Source organism: Podarcis cretensis, assembly GCF_951804945.1.
Source record: "Podarcis cretensis genome assembly, chromosome: 10".
NCBI classification, from domain to species: Eukaryota; Metazoa; Chordata; class Lepidosauria; order Squamata; family Lacertidae; genus Podarcis; species Podarcis cretensis.
Genome location: NC_137179.1, coordinates 55,205,679 through 55,227,984, shown reverse-complemented (window position 1 = coordinate 55,227,984; position 22,306 = coordinate 55,205,679). Strand labels below are relative to the sequence as shown.

The window sequence follows — 22,306 nt, the reverse complement described above, 5'->3', positions numbered from 1 at the left end:
TATAGTGGCCTCAATCCAGCTAATGTTTGCCACCGCTAAGTCCCACTGAAAACAGCAGGGAGTGACATTCATATTTACTGATTTGTTCCAGTAGGGTTATATGAGAGTTATGACTCACTAGTAGAGATGGGAGAATTTGTCAATTTCTGTTTCTTTCGGTTGCTGTTTTGTCCAGTCTGAAGTTCAGTTCTCCATATATCCACAGCAGTTTCCAATTTTTTAGCAAGTCCTCATTAAAATTACTTAGCATTTTTATGCAAACATCTCCCAATATACACATTTTGATATGCAATTTTGCCTAACGTATCCCTTCTGGCAAAGCAATTTTCTGCAATAAAATGCATTGTTTTCAGGCATATATGCATTTTATGCACCTTACCCTAGGATATGCATTTTTGTACATGTTGCGTGGCTAGAAAACTGCACTGCAAAATTCAGAGACATGTTAATTAGGTAGGTTTACCTATAAATGTGAATTGAATTTCCCCCCCATTCCTACTTACTAGTTATGCTTGCCCTTGGCTGGATCAGGGCCTACAGCTTTCTATGATGAGGTGGGTTGTTATTTAATCTACCATTTACTCCTTATGGCAATCTTTCTCTGATCCCACCAAAGGACCACTGCTTGTCCGTCCATTGGATTACTTGACAGCTTCTTAACATACAACTTGAGAAGTGCAGGCACTGATAAAACCATCTGGAGCACAATTTGCCACGAATTCCTCCTATGCACACCCCACTGAAATGAATACTCGTACAAAGTTCCCATTCATTTCAATGGAGCTTTCAGGGGAGAACTTTCTGGTGGATTATACCCTTAGCTTTTATTACAACTTTTCCTTTCCAATTTTCTATTTGTAATGAGTGCATAAAAGATCCCCTTTTCACCCTATTGTTTTTGCTCTAAAAGCCACTTTATTCTTAATAAAAGGAATAATAAGTGCCAGTTGTAAAATAATTTGTCAATCACTTCCAGCACTTGCAATTGTAAAACACCTTTCTTTGGACCTCTCGGAGTGCTTTAGAAAAGATAAAAACAAATAAAATAAAATTACAATTACACTTAAATGGCAGAATTAAAATGATCAGTTTTAGATCACCTGAATTTTGTTGCTACCATTTGACAAGGGGAAATTGTTCGACTGAACTCCCTGGAAGGAGCTGAAATGCACAACAGTCTGGCCTATTCTGATCTTTGAATGAGCTTTTCCACAGGACCCTCATTAGGGACAAAGTTGAAGCTGAGCTGAAAAGCGCCTTATGCCCCTACAATTGAGGGCATTCAGTTGATTTCAAATTTAACTTCCCTGCTATTCCGTTGAGGTTCTTTTTCCTTTAAAGGAGTCTAATTGAAAAGAAGGGCAGAGTGAATAATTTCTAGGATTAGACGAGATAAACGAACTGGATGATAGAATGGGTGCTATGGGGCGATGAGATTTTAAATTCCATGTTCACACACTCAAAAATGTGTTTGTAGTCCATTGTGTCCTGAGGCTCGCAATGCCCCACACATGGCTCTCCCTTGTTGGCAAGAAGGGATAGTGAGCACTTCCAGACAACCTGTTTATTGGGCAGTCATCCTGATTTGTTTGCTGAGAGATTAGACAATGTTGGCTATTTGATGAGCATTCATTCTGGTTTCTTTGTGGGCAGGTTAGATGACATTGCCTCAAAGCAAGTGTTATCCCACACTTCCCACTGCATCCCCCTGTCATTTCCCTTGTTGCAAAAAGTTCACTTTTTTTGGGGGGGAGTGGGTTTGTTGCACAACAGCTCAAAGTAAACTATAATCAGGAAATTGATGAAATTTGCTGGCCTAGCTGTACCTCCAGAGCAGTTTTAGCCTGCCAAATTGTAGGCCGATACTTCCAGAGGTTATCATGAAGGGCACTGTTAAAGTCTGATTTTTAAAAAAACAAAAACAAAGCAGAAGTCTCAAACAGGCACATTGTCTTCCAAGATAATGAAACTTGTAGTCCAAAACGTCTTGAGGAAAGCTGCTCAAGATTATTCCAGCTATTTGCTGGCCACAAATATGAACTTTCTGCCCTGCAACTCCAGATACTTTGGACTGCTACCAATTTTATAGGTACATTTCAGGCACAGATTGTTATGTAACATAGGTCTGGAGGCAGAATACACAAGCTCAAAGTTGATGAGCTACAATATGAAAATTTTCCTCAATTACCTGTGGGGTAAACCATATTTTACCGCCACTAATAATACTAATCATATGAAAAAGAAGACACATAACAGCAACAAGGCAAGGCAGAGATCAGTGTGAATTTATTGCAGCCAGTTGAGACAATGGCATTTTTATGATTAATGAGAATATTTTAAAGGCTGGTTCTTTATTTACAGGAGCAGCCAAATAATCACAAACATAAAAATGTAAAGATTACTAATTCTACAGCTGTACGGCACTGAAAACATTTCTTTAAAAAAATCAAGCATGCTCGTTCTATTAACAGTCCTTTTTAAACATGTTTATGTCAATTACTAAAACAAGATTGAACAATGTCAAAAAACATTACCGTTTAAAAACTGTCGTCTTTTCTGTGTTTTCATCTGCAAAGCATTAGGGTTTGTAAAATAGTTTTGACTGGGAATATGTATGCGTCGCCATGAAGACTTCCATATGTGCACAATGCTATTTGTGTATTGGATTGTGTGGTGCAAAAGTAAGACAGCTGAGGATTTTCAAAAGGAATCTACAATTTGGGAGACAAACATCTCCACGGTGCAGGGCACCAGCAGGATAAAACTGAGCAACTGCTAATCAGAAGCATATTGTGAGGGGCTTGTCGAGGGCGCTGTGTGGAATCATGAGTTGCCTCGATTTGCTTGCAAATTGAAAATTGACTGTGTAACATGCTTTCCCACCCTGTGTAACATATTTCCTTGCTCTTCCATTGGGCGGCTTCACTCATGCCTATTCATCACTTCCTTGCTCAACATTTTTACAGCTACTCAGAAGTAACCCCTATTTATTTCGCTGGCACTTACTCTCCCATAAGTGTGTTTAGGATTTATGACAGCCTCCGAGACTCAGAGCTTATGTGTAACTAGACTCCATTGAAAACTGTTGGGTTTGAGGTGAGGTGATAAGAAACGTCTCTCTATGGCAATAGGCAATGGAAAGCCATCCTTGCCGCCGCAGTTATCAAGTGTAAACCAGGCCATTGACTAGTCATTTGTCACTAGCATAGTGGAGTGAAAGACTTGGCAGCAAGCATTCTTGTTTCCCTTGTTGCTCAGAACCCAGAGCAGGGGCCAAGAGTTAGTCATATCAATGACCCAGTGAGGTAGCTTAGATTTACTTCATGGCAGAGTAGAGGCCTCAACCTGAGCTCGTTCTGGACAATAAGGATGGGGGACACATGGCCTTCCAGATATTGCTGGATGACAACTCCCATCACCCTTGACCATTGGCCATGCTAGCTGGGGCAGATGGAAGCTGGAGTTTAACATCTGGAGGGACAAGAGTTTCTATCTCTTACTGTGCTGTACCAGTGAAATTCTTGAGTACCAACAATTCCTGCTCTTTTACATGAATGAAAAGACATGGATGGGTAGACAGACAGACAAACAGACAGATAGTAGAAACTTAGGTAAGCTTGTTTTGGATCTTGGCAGGATGCAGTTAATCACTAAATATGTGTGCACATGTATGTGTATAATGTCTGGAATGAAATTTTAAGAAGAAACAAAGAAGAAAATTGGTGCATTGCCTTCTGAATAGCCAGGTGCCATGAGGTTGACAACTGTAGGTGTGTTCTCTCCCTAGAATAATTGAAAGTGAATTCAAGATTTATAAGCTCCAGAAGTCCTGGCTAGAGCAAAGCTCAGGTGCATAATCCACTGCTCAGTATTCAGGAAGAAAAACAACAACAACAGCAACAGATCTATGACCCAAATGTCCTGGCAAATAAACCTTGAGGCAGAGTGAAGACTGGTAGCACGGATGATTTTCACTGTTTCACTTCAAAGGTTGTATAATATTTGAGCAGATTATATACTCTTTTAAGCAGCTAAGAAGGTTAGGTGATTTGGAGCGTGTAGTTTTATACCCATCGTTAACTCCAAGTTTAAAGCTTTAAAATAGCAGCACATGCCAGCTGACCTATGGCTCCATACCTTCATATGGCCAGTGGGGAGTAGGGTGGGGAGATGCACTACTGCCCATCTTGACCTCCATCAGCCCCACCATCCCAACACAACAACCCTAACCCTAACCATTCCTAAATACATGCTGAAAAAATATCCTGACAGCAGTGCTGTTAGGTAATTTCAGACTATGAACTCCATGATCTTACAGGGATGGATCCTCTCTTGTTTGTAATGCACATTGCTTTGCTTACTTCAAAATGTGGTAAGTCAGCCTTTCTACATTGGGGGGGGGGGTGGGAGGGTCATGGGCTTCTGCCTGAAAGTTTGACCCTGTAAATCGTCAAACTATCAATTCTATCACGCGGGAGGCCACCTAAATTATATAATTTGTCATATCAATTATTGGTATTATTAATTGTATTCTAATTTGGCATTGTTATAATGTGGCTATGATTGTAATTGAAAACTAATAAAAATTATTATATAAAAAGAAAGTTTGACCCTGATAGCACCACAGTCTTCTGTCCGCATTATGCAGCAATCTGACACCCACTTTACAGCACAGCCAGCTAAAATGGGCATTCAATTCCCTGCACAGTTAAGGACAATTTTCAGTCCTGTGAATCATCCTTTAGTTGTTACTCCTTGAGCAGTATTGTTCAGAATTTCTTGGCTATTATTAGACCATTTATTTATTTATTGAGCATTCATTTGGATCCTTTATCTATATAATCACACTTCTTTCCCCTGAGTGATAAAATCCATTGAAAACAGCACTCAGAGATTTGAGTAAGGTATAGTTTTGTGTTGATAAATTCTACCTATGGCTGTATCTTTTCAAATACTAGTTTGAAATTCCTGCAGTTGTAATGACAAAAGACAGCACCATTAAAAAAAATGAAGGTTTTTTTTTTTAGCTCAAATGACAGTTATATAGAGGAAGTGATTATACATTTTAATAATTTTTTTTCTAAGAGGGAAAGACAGGAAATTAGACACCACATTAGTATAAAGACACTGTTATCACATCAAATGGGTCTTTTAAACTTCCTGATGTCCTCATTTAGTCTTACTGGTGTACCAAGGAAGTTAAGGAATGTGTTATTATATGTTGTTATATTTGTATTCTACAGAGAAGGCTTAGATACAATTGACTTACAGAAATAAGTCATTATTTTCCTTGGTTTCTATATAGTTGGCACTGACAATGATGTCTATCCTACCTAATAGGAACCCCAAACCAAATACAATGGTGTTTAAAGGAAAGAACTGGAAAACGGACCATTTTTCTTCTACTGAATCTAGACACACAAAGGCAAGATTCTCACCATGCTCAGTCATTTCCCCAGAGATTCATAAACCCCTCCCCTTTTCTGGTTGCACACTGGTCTTGGTGTGGAAATCTTGGCTTACATTAAGCCAATATTCATCCATAAACATCTGAAGCAGAAAATTCTGGCTTAATGACAGTTAACAAACCAGGTTAATAAGCCAGGATCTGATCTGACTTGGCCTCAGGCACAGAAGTTCCATTTCCAAGGTTCCTCAGGGAGGACGATTAAACCATTTTAAGTCTCTATCATTGTAGTATGGATCACATAGGCAACACCTATTCCTCACTTTAACAAAGGGGGCACGGAAGAAGCCACTTCTTAAATGAAATAAAAATCTCTCTCCACCTGTTATGATTGGGTCCAACATTTTATGTCAGACTCCCAAATTGTCGCTTGTTTAAAGTGTCCATTTACTAAATGCAAATATTTGGAAAGGAATCAGCATATAATAAAACCTGTACTTTGACTTTGGGAAATTCATCACAGTAATAACTGGAATAAAGAAAGGAAATAATAATTGAAGAAAATAATAATTGGAGCCATGACACACTGAGTCTCTTGTGTGGATTACAGTTCTTAAATAGGTCTATTAAGGTGGGTGGCATCTATAGCTAGCAATTCATCCATTGGGAGATTGAGACTTCAGCCTTGCTGCACTTAAGACATGGGCACAAAGTGGCCTCAACACCTCCTGCCCAATTTTTATCAGTTTGCGCCCCCATTGGACCACCCCTGTCATACACCTTACAAGCAAGAAGATGATTTCACTTTTAACGCTCATGAAATCTTCCTGTACTCTCCTTTTTAAAAATATAGATGACCCCATATATTAATATTTACATTTTCTTCTGCTTCATACTAAATATCATGGTGGACAGAATGGAAAAGTCAACATTGTCAGGCTGATCTAAAACATTACACTTGCTCCACTTGTGACTATACTGCATTTTTCCATCTGTTTCTTTCCATAATTAAAATCATTGTTGATTTTATTCTCTATCAGGCTCAGTATTGGGGAAATGTCATTTCCCTGCAACAGATGCTTTGAACATGTGGCTATTTACAACAACTGTGTCTTTTATTATTGCACAGTAAAACAATCATCTGGATGCAAATTCTAAAGGGGTGGCTATTCTAAGTCTGCTGCTGCAAACACAAAGAAGAGCTGTGGTACCTTGCAAGACCAATAGTAGGTTGGCAGTGCAATTCAATGCATATTTGCTCAAAAATTAGCCCCATCATGTTCAGTGGGATTTACTGTCAGGTATGTAGATACATAGACTTCAGTTCTCTATACATTTGCCTGGGGATAGGCCACAGTGATACTTGCTTCAGAGTAAGCACGGTTAGAATTGTAATGTTCTTTTGGCACAAACGTCTACATTCTACAGCACAGATTTGTATAACAATAAATCTGTTTGATATTAATCTGTTTAAGGTGCCACAAAATTCATTTTGTTATCTTCTCCTCACTTACCTGTGATTAAGCCCCACCAAACCCAGTTGGATTTACTTCTAAGTAGGGATTGTGTTAATCTGTCAATTTTGGTTTCTCATATTTCTAATTCATATTTCCATATCAGTTTATTTGTTTGGCCCTCTTGAAATTTCATCATCATTTTAGGGCGAATTTCTCCAAATATTCACATTTTTGTATGCCATTTTGTCTAATGTAAACATTTTTGCAAAGCAATTTCCCCCAATGTAATGAATTTTTGTGTATAAAGTTCACTGATCTGAGAATTTTAATGCACACTTTACCCTAGACTACACATTTTTGCAAACACTGATTGGCTGGAGAAACGCATTGCAAAATTCGGATTTTGAACAATGTCTGTGTTTCAGTTTATGTATTTGTTCAGCAAGTGCAACTTGGGAAGGCCTGTCTTTATGTGCGATTCGAATTCTAATTTCTCCTTCATCTTTGCTTCTGAGTAGACATGTATAAGATTGTGCTGTTAGATTGGTATCTTGGTATCTGCTCCCATTTATCAGCTTCTCGGCTTCCAGCCCTGCCACTGCAATAACTAGGGCGTTACCTTCATCTCCCAGGCACTAAGAGGTTTAGAATGTGCCTGGAGAGAGTTTAGGGTCTGGCAGAGTAGCTCATATCTGTTCATCTCCACAAACAATCCCTGTAAATTTAAAGCAGAAAAAAGGGGGGGGACCTGCTGCTGCCATTCAGCAAGGAGTCTATTATGAATCCCTAGGTGGCATGCAAAGCATTTAGACTCATTTCATTCATATGTCAGGTAAAGACTTTCATTTAGAAGTGAGATGAATACTGAATAATGGATCTTTTGAATAATGTAATTAAGAATTCATTAAAGCAGCCTTTTAAAACCCTGCAAAATGCAGTGCATGTACAGTATACCTCCCAGCCCTAAAACCAGGAAAATGCAGTATGGAATTAAAATGAATTAACAGGAGGGGGGGAAAAACAATGTAGAAAATGCTGTTTAGAAAATCCACCTTTTGAAGCTAAATGAACAATCGGTAAAACGACGCAGGCTGCTTTCTTTCCCCCTCCCACAGCTTGTGAGCTGTCAGGAAAGAGCTTGGTATTTAAGATGAGCTTATTCCGTTTTGGGACAGAAGGAACCAATCTAGTCGAGGTGGAAAGAAGCATCCTAATCCTAAATTACGGCACTGCCAGAGCATCTGCGGTGTCAGTGCCCTCGCAATAATCCCCTAGGAGATTTTGGGCCCTGGGTAAGGCCATGCGCTTGAGACTTGGGTGAAAAGGAGGCCTGGTTCCTTGGCTTCTCAGAAGAGTGGGTGTATACATCTCCAACCTTTTGGCACCACAGACTCCATCAGTGATGAACCTCTGCTGACAGCCTCTTTGGCAGGCTAACCTTCTGCCTTTCTGCATCCCCTCTGACCAAAAACACTACCTTGCTCTGCTCTATTTGGCATGACCAAAGGACAGTGCAGAGGAATATCTACCAGAGGGGTTGATGCAAGGCTGAAGGTCAGGAATTCTGTTCTGCTGGTGAGGAGGGGGGGCTATTATCTAGCCTCCTCAAGCAGACTAGCCCATCTCAGTCACAGAAGCAGGGGCTTAACAAGTGGGCTTTGTTACCTCTTCTTCCCAAAGCGAGACTAGGGTGGTCTTCCGTCCATCCTTTGGTGAAATAGTAAGGATGTGGATGGGGGAAGAGAGGCTTAGAAACCTTTGGTGTGTTTAGTCAGGTGAGTTGGCCATTTATGTACCTGGTGGAGCAACAGAAGGCTGGGTCAGGGCAGTGGTGTGTCAAAGCAAGCAACTGGTTTGGTAGAGTGTACAGGAGTTATTTAGTTATTTCCATTTATGAATTGGTAAAGGTAAAGGGACCCCTGACCATTAGGTCCAGTCGTGACCAACTCTGGGGTTGCGGCGCTCATCTTGCTTTATTGGCCGAGGGAGCCGGCGTACAGCTTCCAGGTCATGTGGCCAGCATGACTAAGCCGCTTCTGGCGAACCAGAGCAGCGCACAGAAACGCCGTATACCTTCCCGCCAGAGCGGTACCTATTTATCTACTTGCACTTTGACATGCTTTCAAACTGCTAGGTTGGCAGGAGCTGGGACTGAGCAACGGGAGCTCACCCCATCGCAGGGATTCAAACTGCCGACCTTCTGATCAGCAAGTCCTAGGCTCTGTGGTTTAATTGCTTCCCATCAAATATCTCAAAGTTGGTGGCCCAATATAGACTGGGATAAAGGTCTCCGCTTAAAAGGCTTGTTGAAAAAGCAAGGTCTTGGACAAAAGAGGCAGGGCCTGTCTGATATGTACCAGGAGGGAGTGCCAAAGAGAAGGGCTTACCACCCTTAAGGCCCAGTTCCTATATTGTATGGAGTGGACCTCCCAATAAGATGGTACGTTGGTGGCAACTTGATAGATATGGCATTTGGGTATAGATGGACCATTAAGAAGAGTAAAGCAAGTAGTGATTATTCCTTTCCTGATAATCCTCAGCCATGAGGGTTTTGGAGGCTGCCTCAGCTTGCCACCTGACCTATGACAATTATTGTTTAATGGTAGGCTGGTACCCAAAAGTCATAAAGAATGCAGAATTTAGTCCTGGGTTGAGCATAGTCCTGCGTTTTCAGGGAAATTGCTGGAAATGAAGCTGTTAGAATGATGACTAGGTGGAAAATCTGTGAGAAATCTGACCAAATCTCACCAAGCATGACTTAGACCCTATTTGAAAGCCCGCAAGAAATTCTGCCTCTCCACCAACATTTCCTCTGCATATTGCTGATGGATTAAGGGACTTTCGCAGTCATAATTTACAAAACATATGGAGCCATCTGCGGATCACTGTGACTTCTTTGCAAAGCACTTTGCAGGTAGTTTCTTCAGTTGACCTCCTAAACGACAAGGTGAGTGCCATGACTAGGCTGCTTGACCATTGCACTTCATAGCTGATATGAGCCTACTTTTTTATAGCCAAGCCAATATGGTGGCTAGGGCCTCATTGATAGAGAGGTGCCTTCGAGCTGCCTTGAAAGAGACAGTGGTCAATCCGTTGCTTAAAAGACCATCATTGGACTCTGCTGAAACTGGCAACTAAAGGCCAGTCTCTAATTTGCCATTTCTGAGTGATAGCCAGGCACTTTTGGATGAAACTGATCAACTGGATCCATATCAGTCTGGTTTCTGTCACAGTTTTGGGATAGAGATGGCCTTGAACCCTTTGTAGACTACTACTACTAATAATAATAAAGGGACATGGTTGGCGCTGTGGGTTAAACCACAGAGCCTAGGACTTGCCAATCAGAAGGACAGTGGTTCGTGATAAATAAATTTATTTATTTATCATGGTATTAGAAGTGATAGCGAATAAAATAAGAACAACTCCAGAGATCCAAGGGATTAAAGCAGGAATAAAGGAATACAAGCTAAAAGCGTATGCAGATGACCTGATGCTATCTCTGGAAGAGCCACAAAAGAGTATTAGTAAAGCGCTGGAGATATTAGAAGAATACGGCAAGCTATCCGGTTTTAAATTGAACAAATCAAAGACAAAAATGTTGACTAAGAATCTGGGAAAAGATGAAAGAGAAAAATTAGAAAGACAACATGGAATCAAGGTGGCTAAGAAAATAAAGTATCTGGGAATATGGCTCACATCAAAAAACATAAATTTAATTCAAGATAATTACTCGACAACGTGGAAGGAGATAAAAAAAGATTTTGATATTTGGAACAGAATTAAACTGTCGTGGATAGGTAGGATGGAGGCAATAAAAATGAATGTACTCCCAAGAGTAAAATTAAATAAGATGTATAAGACAGGAAATAAGGCCTGCTGGAAATGCAAAATAGAAGAAGGTAGCTTCCTACATATGTGGTGGACATGTGAGGAAGTGAAGAAATTTTGGAATCTGATTTATAATGAATTAAAAAAAATATTTAAGTACACATTCCTTAAAAAGCCAGAGGCTTTTCTATTAGGAATCATTGGAGAAGAAATTAAGAAAGAAGATAGAATTCTATTCCAATATTCGACAGCAGCGGCCAGAATATTAATCGCACAAAACTGGAAAAGCACAAAATTACCAACAGTGAGGGATTGGCAGTCAAAATTATTTGAATTTGTTGAATTGGCAAGAATGACGCAAAGGGTCAGAAATCAAAAAAATACAAAGTTTATTGGAGATTGGAATAAATTTATGGTCTATATTGATGGAAACTATAGAAACTTACCAACTATAGTAGGTATGTTATAAAACTTACGATGTATAAACTAGTAACCAATACCAGCTGCAGAAAGTGAAGCCTTTAATCTAAGAAACCCGAAACCAGAAGGGAAGGAAGTCAGTATGTGTATCTGAAATGTATACTGTAATGTAAATGTTCAATGTTTTTCCTTTTGTTTCTCTTTTCTGCCCTTTATTAATTCTTTTTTTCGTGTTTTATGTGTAAGTGTACCTTTTTTTTCTAATTCACTTTTTTTAATGTTTATGTCGAGATCTATGTTTTTGTTATGTATGTGGCAAATGAAAATTAATAAAAATATTTATATAAAAAAACAAAAAACAGAAGGACAGTGGTTCGAATCCCCGCAACGGGGTGAGCTCCCATTGCTCGGTCCCTGCTCCTGCCAACCTAGCAGTTTGAAAGCACATCAAAGTGCAAGTAGATAAATAGGTACCGCTCCAGCAGGAAGGTAAACAATGTTTCCGTGTGGTGCTCTGGTTCGCCAGAAGCAGTTTAGTCATGCTGGCCACATGCTGGCCAGAAGCTGTACGCCGGCTCCCTCAGCCAATAAAGCTAGATGAGCGCCACAACCCCAGAGTCGGTCACAACTGGACCTAAAGGTCAGGAGTCCCTTCACCTTTACCTTACTACTACTACTACTAATAATAATAATAATAATAGCAATTTATTATTTATACCCCGCCCATCTGGCTGGGTTTCCCCAGCCACTCTGTGCGGCTTCCAACAGATTATTAAAACACAATGATTGTACATTAAGTTACATTAAAGGAAGGAGAGGAGGAACAAGTCCTTACTGAGTGTCCTAGACTTCTCTGAGTACCTGAATAAATGATTTGACAATTAACAGTTGTGCATGGATTAGCCACATTACTGCATAAAGTCTACACTCTTCTGCCCATGTAATAGGTTGCCACAATCTATACTTGGGGGGGGGAACCCAAGAAAAGTACCTTGACATGAGGATGCTAGTAGGGTGGCCTTCCAACCCTTTGTGTACAGTGGTGCCTCGCAAGACGAAATTAATCCGTTCCGTGAGGCTCTTCGTATAGCGTTTTTTTTTTTGTCTTGCGAAGCAAGCCCATTGACAGCTTAGCGGATTAGCGCTATTAGCGGTTTAGCGGCTTTTAGCGATCAGCTGTTAAGCGGCTTATCAGCAGATCAGCTAATAAGCGGCTTAGTGCCTTAGGAAAAGGGGGGGGAGGGGGGGAAACCCGCAGGAACTCACAAGACATTTTCGTCTTGCGAAGCAAGCCCATAGGGAAATTCGTTTTGCGAAGCACCTCCAAAACGGAAAACCCTTTCATCTAGCGGGTTTTCCGTCTTGCGAGGCGTTCGTCTTGCGGGGCACCACTGTATTCCCTTTAGCTTAAAAAGGGCATGCATTCCAACACCAGTTTCGACACCGAAGTAGATCCGGAACTCCATTTGAGCATTTGACTATCGGAAGTTAAGAGAAAAGATAATTAACGAACAGGCAAATGTAGCTGAAATTCTCTGATAGCGCATGTAGTTAATCAATTGCCATATGTGCCACTCAGACTAGGCTGAGCTGCAGGCAATTCTTTCTTCTTATGGTTAAGAGACTGGAGTATGCCTTATGCAGCTGAGAAGCCAACCGGGCCCAGAAAGGTTCCACAAGCCAGCAGTCATAGAAGCAATGTTGTAAAGAATAAAGCCCAGAGCTAGAAATTAGTCAAAGGGGGGTGGGAAGCTATGATATGTTCTACATTACAGTTTTTATTCTGTTTGGGAATCCACTTCTGAATATTTCAGGCAGGCAGCATCTCACAGCTCATCTACATATCCACTGAGAAGCGCTGAGCGGAAAAAAATTACTCTTTGTTCTCAAGTACAGAGCTAAATTGGCTCACAACTCAGCGCTATATTTTGGCTCCTAAAAAAACAGCATGAACTTCATGATGATTTTAGAAAAGCCTCTAATCTTTGCTCTTGTTAAACTAAACTGAAGGAATTATCATATGGAATCTATTCAAATGTCGGCATTAATAACACATGGCAAATTGATATTTTATTCCATCCAACAGTGATGCTCTATTTTATGTTATTTTATGGCCCTTTATTTATTTAGCAGTTGTCTCCTGTAATTTTAAGGGCAACTGTTTCAGATTATGCACAGCCTGGCTCTGGGAAATAACTGGAAATCAGACTTTAGTCTGTGCAATCAGTATCCTGTTTTCTCTTTTCATCTTGTCCACCTCTGTATATATCTGTCTCCTTGTCGATCCATCTCAACATTTTAAAATATGCTGCTCTGCCTTGGCATTAGCAGATAATGCCAATTAAATCAGGGAATGGATCCCGCACTGAAACTGCATTTATGACAGTGGGATTGTGAGACTGTAAAAATATCAGCTATCAGTTTCAATTAAAAGTTTCAATATTTAGCAGTGTTTCCCTCCCCTCTCTTACATATTTAATAGCAGTTCATTGCATCCTAGGCCATGAACTAAAATGCTCCATTACATGGGATATAAACAAATATCCCAGAGTTCAGTTTATTTGAACCTAAATAGAAGGGGGAAATAATGAATTTTGTGATCGAAACATTACATTTGATTGCTTGAATTTAAGAGAAGAGAATTTTTTTAAAAATGGGGATGACCAGCTGGAGCAACTTTTGTCAGGAAAATATTGCCCTAGAAGGGGATGGTTCTTGCAAGGCCTGCTCTGAGCTCTCTTTGTGGCCCATTTCATACCCTCCAAATGTTCCTATTTTCCAGGGACGTCCCTGATTTAGAGAAGCCATTCCAGTTTCTGTTTTGATCATGGAATGTCACGCTTTTCCTTAGGATGTCCCTATTTTCACTGGAGAAATGTGGAGGGTATGGAATTATCCAGCTCCCGAACTATCTGTGTAAATGGCCTTTGTGGGTAAGCCTGAGCAGTCTTGGGACTATTGGCTAGGGAAGGGGAGAGAAATTTAACTCTGTCTCCCTTTCATAGCCTTGATAAAAATCACCTCTTCAAAGCTACTGTTTATATTTCAAGGGAACCTCCCATTGACTCCGATCAGGCTTTGCCAGTGCTTTTTGTTTTCATAACAGAAAAAAAATGTCTTGCATTCTCACAATTAACATCGCATCTAGTTTGGCTTTCAGGGTATCGATGCAGCTGAAAGCATCAAGAGCACATTGTCAAGGGCAATGGGTAGGCAGACTTGGAAGCAGCCAGGTGGTGGCTTTGGAGAATGACTTCAAGAAACCAGTCACATAGTAGGGCAACTCTCTTCAATTTTGTCTTTCAGTTTCTTCTCATTTTTAGCTGCTTGAGGATGCTGATAAATGAAACATCCATGAAAGACAGAGTCAGTAGGAGGCGAGAGGCTCTCTTGTCAATGGGGCATTCTGTCATGCCCTCTGGAAATTAAATTAGCTGCCCAATACATTTGGATTTGATCAGCTATGAGATCTCATGTGAACAGGTTCGTGCCTTTCCACCCACCCTTCAAAATAGTTTGTTAATGCTGGATAAGGCAATTGGGCTCTGGGCTTTCACAATCTTAAAGCTCTTTCAAACAGCAGCTTCAATGCCCCGGCAGCAGTTCATCATCAGAAAGTAATCTTAAGGTTGTGACATGAACTAACAAAAGGCAGGCAGGTAGCGTTTCGCTCACCTTGTTGTGCTGAGCTAGAACTGTGGTCCTCTGATCTATGCGCAACTCTGTGTTCTTCAATGACTGAGCACGAGGGGATGACTTGAAAGTACAATAGTTCCCTTTAATTTGAAGAAATTTACAGGTGTTCAGTTATTCCTCTAACTCTTAAACTACTAAACTGTTTTCTGTCACTTTAATTTATTTTAACAAATATAATTATAAGTTGGTGCTTTGATTATTCATTCTCCTTGGTGTTACACACCTTCCCCATCCATGAAATTTGTAGTGAGTTGTCACATGATACATGTGAACACCAGTAAGCGTTGCTGCAAAGATAAACAGGGCACTTGAATTTCAAGGTTAGCACATCTGATGCATCCTGGATTGACAGATTGTCACAGGAAATTACCTCATACAGTGGTACCTCGGGTTAAGTACTTAATTCATTCCGGAGGTCCATTCTTAACCTGAAACTGTTCTTAACCTGAAGCACCACTTTAGCTAATGGGGTTTCCTGCTGCCGCCGCACCGCCGGAGCACGATTTCTGTTCTCATCCTAAAGCAAAGTTCTTAACCTGAAGCACTATTTCTGGGTTAGCGGAGTCTGTAACCTGAAGCATATGTAACCTGAAGCATATGTAACCTGAGGTACCACTGTACTGAGCCAGACCATTGGTCCATCTAGTTCAGTTCTGGCTATGCTGATTGGTGGTTGCTCTCCAGGATTTCAGAAAGGGGTCTCTCTCAGCCCTACCTGGAGATGATGGGAGTTGAACCTGCAGCCTGCTGCATGCTCTGCCACTGAGCTCTAGAGCTTTCCCAAGGATAATCTCCAGTGGGGACATGATGTTGTCCTAAACAAATGCCATTACTTGTTTGTGTGTCATTATTTGTTTCGTTATTTTAACACACATATTGTGATATGTTTGTCTTTTCTTTCCTATTTTATGCAATTAGACACACACACACACACACACACACACACACACACGTGTAGTATTTTTCTAGAAAAAGAGGTGCCGGAACTCACCATGAATGCCTCCCTTATAATGGCAATGGCGCCCAACTGAGAGGTGCTGGAACTGAGTTCTGGCGAGTTCCAGCGGGGGGAAAGTTCTCTCTCTCTCTCTCTCTCTCTCTCTCTCTCTCTCTCTGTGTGTGTGTGTGTGTGTGTATACGCCATTTAGATAGCCTAAAAATACATATAAAGAAATTTGTCGACCTGTGATATACTGTTACACACAAGTTGCTCACAGCTAAAGAGATATTGATGCTGCCATCTTTGATAGTGCCCATCCAATTGTTTGACAGACACAGGCAGAGGGGAGGCCCATAGGTAGGGCTCTCCCTCAGCAATTCTTTTGGGGGCTGCATGTGGAACGGAGAACAACCTGAGGCAACTGTTTGCATATAGAATGACCCATCCCTGAGATCTATTATCGGAGGTCTACTTCAGTGTGCAGATTGCTCTTGCTGAATCCGGGTCAAAGGTGCAATTAGATAATTTTAGTCTCCAGGCTCAATGGTCTTATGGGAAGGGAATATTATCTGGATGGCAACATTCATAACTCCATGTACTTCTGAATGTGTTAAGCCAGCCCAGCTGCATTTCGACCTCCTATAGTTTCCGCTGTCTAGGGTGCTGGATATTTACCAGCTAGGCTAAGGTACATCTTCTGCCTGAATATCCACACTGTAAATAGGTTCACTCATTAATTTCAAGGCACAGTTAATCCTGATCTGGTATTTCTTATGTTTGACTTTCAGCCACAGGAATATAAAAGTAAGAATAGTTAAAGGAGAGGGTTCATTTTTCGATAGTATGCAACACAGTGAAAACCACATTGCCTCTTGGTAGTTAGCAGTTCCGAGTGTCTGTAACAAGAGAACTCATAAGTTCTCTGCAAAGCCCAAGAAAAACTGGCTCCTCTCAAACATAATATGTTCACTATTTTTACATTCTCCAGTTCGTTGAAACCCAAGTATTTACTGTTCTTTGCTTCTTACAGTCATGATGTTAGTATAAAAGGTTGTGCCTCCAGATCTTCAGCACTACATTGTTTTATGTAATTATGTAAACATAGCCCATCAAGGAGTTTTTTGAAAGGTTTTGAGCTGATGTGGCCATTTTGAAAGGAGACTTGTGGACACATAACATTTCCTGGGCCAAACCATAACAGAGAAACATACTCACTTCGAGCCTTTGGGGGCATCAGCAGCCAATAGCAGCACAGTGTTATTTCATGATCTCCTGCATACTGGCTCATTAGTAACACGAAGACTTTGCTCTGGGAAAGTAAAATTTAAGCAATACATTTCATAGCACACTTCTTATTTCTTAACCGGGGTTTCTTTTTCCTAAAGAAAAACAGTAATCTTTTGTTACCACAAATATAGTTTGACGGTCACTGTGAAGGCGAACCAATAAGCCCACTCATCTCAGTTCTCCTCCAGAGAGACATTGTAGTCCAAGCCTGTACATTTGCCAGAGAACATGGCAAAGGTTATGCATGGACTCGTTTCAGTATATCACTCTATCTGTGAATTTAAGCATGTTGCTAAATGTGCTTTTGAGGATTGGCATAGTGTTGCCAGAGCTGATTCACCCAGTAGGCAAACTTCAGTGAAGGCCCCAGGAAGTGGAGGGTCAGGGGCAGTAAATGTGTATGACTCAGGACCCCACTCACTGGCATCTCCCACTGATGCTGCTGCCCCCCTTCCCCTTTACCCCACTTTGATCTGTTGGAGCATCAAGGTGATTGATGGGCCCTTCTTGCTCTGGGAAGTGAATGAGATGATTAAAGGGCTTTGGGGGTTGACTGTTGTTTGTGCAGATTAGCATGTGGAATGCCCTCCCATCAGATGTCAAGGAGGTAAGCAACCTTTAGAAGACACTCTATAGGGAAGTTTTGAATGTCCAATGTTTTATTAACTTTTTGTATACCGTATTTTTTGCTCTATAAAACTCACTTTTTCCCTCCTAAAAAGTAAGGGGAAATGTGTGTGCGTCTTATGGAGCGAATGCAGGCTGCGCAGCTATCACAGAAGCCAGAACAGCAAGAGGGATTGCTGTTTTCACTGTGCAGCAATCCCTCTTGCTGTTCTGGCTTCTGAGATTCAGAATATTTTTTTTTCTTGTTTTCCTCCTCCAAAAACTAGGTGCGTCTTGTGGTCTGGTGCGTCTTATAGAGCGAAAAATACGGTATGTTGGAAGCCACCCAGAGTGGCTGTGGCAACCCAGTCAGATTGGTGGTGTACGATGTTGGTGGTGGTGATTGTTGTTGTTGTTAAAATAATATTTTATTAATTTCTGCTGACCTCATAAGATTGGCATTATGCATTGTTGCTCCTTGGGTGAGAAATATATATAAATAATCACAGCTCTGTACATTTTAGACTCTTCTTAGAGGTATGACTATGGACTCTTCCAGGTTGGACGTGACTGTGAGTGTTGTCACAATGAGCTTCCACACAGCAGAATTTATCACTACACAGGTGTATATTACTAAGAAAGCAGTGCATAGGTTTGCACCATATTTCTTTTGTGCCAATTGAATAAGCAGTGGAGTCTAACTGGTCCAGATCATTTCTGCCTGGTATCCTTTGCGGAACTGATGTCAATGGGCATTAATCCATCACTGCCTAGCACATAACTCCAGTTCTCAAAAGCTCACACCAGCTACCCATATGATATCATGCCTAGTCCAATGTTCTTGTTTTATTTTACAAGGCCTTTAACAACAAGGACAACCTGCTGGACTTTAATTTCTCATAATATGTTTCGTTTATATGATAAATTGGTCTATAGAATTATATAATCCTTATATCCCTGCTCAGTCACTGAGATTTTTGGGGGAGTCACACTTAGTGGTCCACCATAAGTCAGATACGTGGCTCATATCCACTAAGACCCATGCATTCAGTATTGTGAGTCAAATTCTATAGAACGCCTCATGGCTGAGGTTAGACAAACCCCTTGAACTTTTGGCGCCTACTGAAGACCTTTTTTTTGTTGTTGTTGTTGTTGTTATTCCAGCAGGCATTTTAATTGAAATCTGTTTGGTGTTTTGTTTTTTCCCCATTTTATCCAATTTTTATCATTTCTCTATTTTATGTCTTATACACTGTTCAAAGACCATTGTAGTTAAGTGGTATATAAATTGTTTAAACAAATAAAAAAAAATAGAGCACCATCCTGGCTTATTAGATAGCTAGAATCTGATGGCACATACTTATGTGCCAGTATATTAGCTCATGTGCTGAGTCACAACAATCTCTCAATTTAGGCCTTGAGAGAAAAATTCTCCACACCAGGTTCTTGTGGTGGAGGGGAAATGAGTGTTACAGGGACATCTCCTATGTCCCCCATTGCTATGGTATGTATTACAGCAAATTTATCTGAGGAGCACAGGACATAAACCAAAACATCTCTAATTGTTTAGTAATGGCAGTCGATTCTCTGACAGAATCACCTCATCTTTTCTATTAAGAGGCATTATAGTGTGCGGATAATCTCAGTGGAATAATGCAGTGGTGCAGAGGGGCAATAAATCAAATGATAAATTGAGTGTAACGTCGATTATGCTAGCTATGCATAGAAATATATACATTTGATGGTCATTATGACACATGAAATGTTCAAGACCAAGAGTGAAAAATACATTTCAAATTCTCTATATGGGAAAACCTGACAATGATCTGCAGTTTGTGTCTAGCATTAAATTCTATAAATCTGTCAGTGTTTTCCGCGCTGAAAGCCTGATTCTAAACGGAAAGGTCATTATCATTATTAAGTTTTATAAGAAAATCAGTACGTGTACTGGTATCTATTTAATAACTGAGACATCATGAATGTCAGACTTAACACACTTTGCTGGGTGCTAATAACTCTTAAAGTGTACCCTTGACTCGAGTCGAAGGCAGTATTGGAAATTTTATATTATCTGAACTGCCTGGTAGCATTTAAACGTACTTCCTTAATAGCTACGTAAAAATATAGTGACTTCACACAACTTTCGCTGCTTTGAGGCTAGCACCAAAAGGTTATACTAAACATTTTACCTCTTCCCCTCTCTCACCTCCAGTTTCCAAAGACAGTAATACTTGGGCACAGCCATTTATTGTATTTAATGGTTATTTAAATTTCACCTAGGTGAATTGTGCCTACTACAAAATGCCTGCACCTACGATGGCAATAAATTGAAGGCTTTTATAATCAAAATAAGTGCCCAGCACAGCAACGATATTTTCATCATTGAACAAATATAACTTTTTGACATTTCCATGGTGGAATTGGTGTGGTGTACCCTTAAAATATGTATTTATTCAAGGTTCCCCCCCTTAAAACTTTTGTAATTTTTGCATTATATGATTTTCTAATTCCAATCCAGCGATAACCAGTGATAACTTGTTTCTTTTTCTATTATATATTTAAATTAAAAATAAGGAGATGTAGTTTCTATTAATGAGTTTTGTAGGGGTCTTTTAGTATTATGTCCCTAGGCGACTTCCTTACTCAGCATGAAGTCCTCATAAGAGGTGCTTGTGCACCTGATTAATTCATAAATGGTGTTGAGGGCTGCATATTTCCACAATCCTTGTTAAATCATGGAACTCTGCTATTTCTCTGTAGGATGCATTGCAAATTGTGATGCCCACATTATGCACCTAATCATACCATTCTGTGTCAGCACCAAATTTCCCAAGCATTCTCATTTATATGACATCCATCTCAGGAGCTGGAAAGTCAAGGTCCATCAGTAACATTTATATCAATTGTGAAGAGACAATACATTGCTGAAGTGAAAAGCAGACAGTTTAATATATCACTGATAAAGCAAGAGGAGCACGGTATTTAATGAGTGACCAAAACTAGGATGGTGTTGTGTGTATGTGTGTATATCTATATCACACACACAAGTGCTGACATGCGGAATAAATTGGGCACGACCCCCATAAAGATGCACAAAAGTAACAGCAACCTTGTGTGGTTTTGCTCCCTTCTGAAATGGACAGTTTATTTACATGATACTGCCATTAGCTGCCTTGTCTTTCACTTTATCTCGGCTCTCTTTCTTTCATTATGCCCTGAAATCAGGGGTGATAAGGAAGCTGCCACCTGTTAAATAAAGACGTGGGGTGATAACCAATATTTTTGGCACCCTACTTGTGCAAATAGGGCTTCCTCTCCTTGCCTGCAGCCCCCTGCTCAAATTTCCTAGGGCCTTCTGGCAGTTCCCTCACTGCAAGAAGTGAATTACAGGGAGCCAGGCAGAGGGCCTTCTCGGTAGTGGCGCCTGCCCTGTGGAACGCCCTCCCATCAGATGTCAAGGAAATAAACAACTATCTGACTTTTAGAAGACATCTGAAGGCAGCCCTGTTTAGGGAAGTTTTTAATGTTTGATCTTTTATCACATTTTTAATATTCTTTTGGGAGCCGCCCAGAGTGGCTGGGGAAACCCAGCCAGATTGGCGGGGTATAAATAAATAAATTATTATTATTATTATTATTATTATTATTATTATTATTATTATTATCACCTCTGCAGAGTTGCGGGACCCTCTGAAGCAGATTGGGGGCACAAGGGCTGCAGGGGAGTCCCATTGCATCCCCTGGCATGTTGCTGGCTCTTACCCAGAGTGAAAGATATCACAGCGTAAGTTTAACATGCTGCTTTATTGATGATTTGTGAATTAGAAGGTCTTCATAAGTCTGAATCCACTTAAATTATTTTTTAAAATATCTCGTTTTCAAACATTGTATTTCAGCAGGTACGATCCACAGTCAGTCAACTGGTTTCTCTTCATCATTCCATGCCTGCATCAAGAATGAACAGTGACTTGAGAGGACATGCAAAGACCGTCCCTTAGTCGTCACACCTCAACTCTGACTTTTCAATGGATTGGATCCAGAATGTTCATTAAACTTGGTCCCCATTGGCAAGTTAGTCACGACATAAGTCTCGTGTATTTATTTACTTACAGCATTTGCCTGCTGCCCCGTACAACAAAATTCTTTGGGCAGCTTACATCTGCTTTCACCTGGAACTAAGCCCAACTTACCAAGTCTAGATCCAAACCTACACATTTGGGAAGATTCAGGAAATCATCTTGACATCATAATGCACTGCGGTGAAGAATGCAGAGACTTAGTTCTTGACCATATATGACCATTGGAATGAAACCAGGAACATTGTCAGCAGATTATCATAACCTCCAGTGGTTTCCAGAACAAGAGAAGTGTGGCTACACATCAACTGCACACACTAAGTACATCATTCTTTCCTTCCTGGCAGTGGCAGGCAGCTAGTACATGTCCCTCCCTTTTTTTCTGTTACAGTCACCACTTGGGTGAGGTCCACGCTGCTCCTTAGATTCATTCTGAGCAACAACAGTGAGACTTAAATATCTACTGGGTTCCCACCAGACTAGATGTAATTTTTGTAATAAAAAATGTTCATTTTGCAACATGTCATTGACAGAGTAATGTTTGTTACTGGTGGATATATATTGGGCTGTCCACACACCATTCTGCTCT

At 40.5% G+C, this 22,306-nt stretch overlaps 1 long non-coding RNA gene across 1 annotated transcript; it reads right to left on the bottom strand.

The window, feature by feature from the left end:
- Positions 1-12,453: 12,453 nt before the first annotated feature.
- On the bottom strand, positions 12,454-21,846 carry LOC307224872. The gene is made up of 5 exons (XR_013842771.1): positions 21,752-21,846; positions 16,964-17,057; positions 14,788-14,888; positions 12,505-12,590; positions 12,454-12,457 (listed from the first exon to the last, which is right to left on the bottom strand). It is a non-coding gene; the product is annotated as an uncharacterized lncRNA (long non-coding RNA).
- Positions 21,847-22,306: the final 460 nt, after the last annotated feature.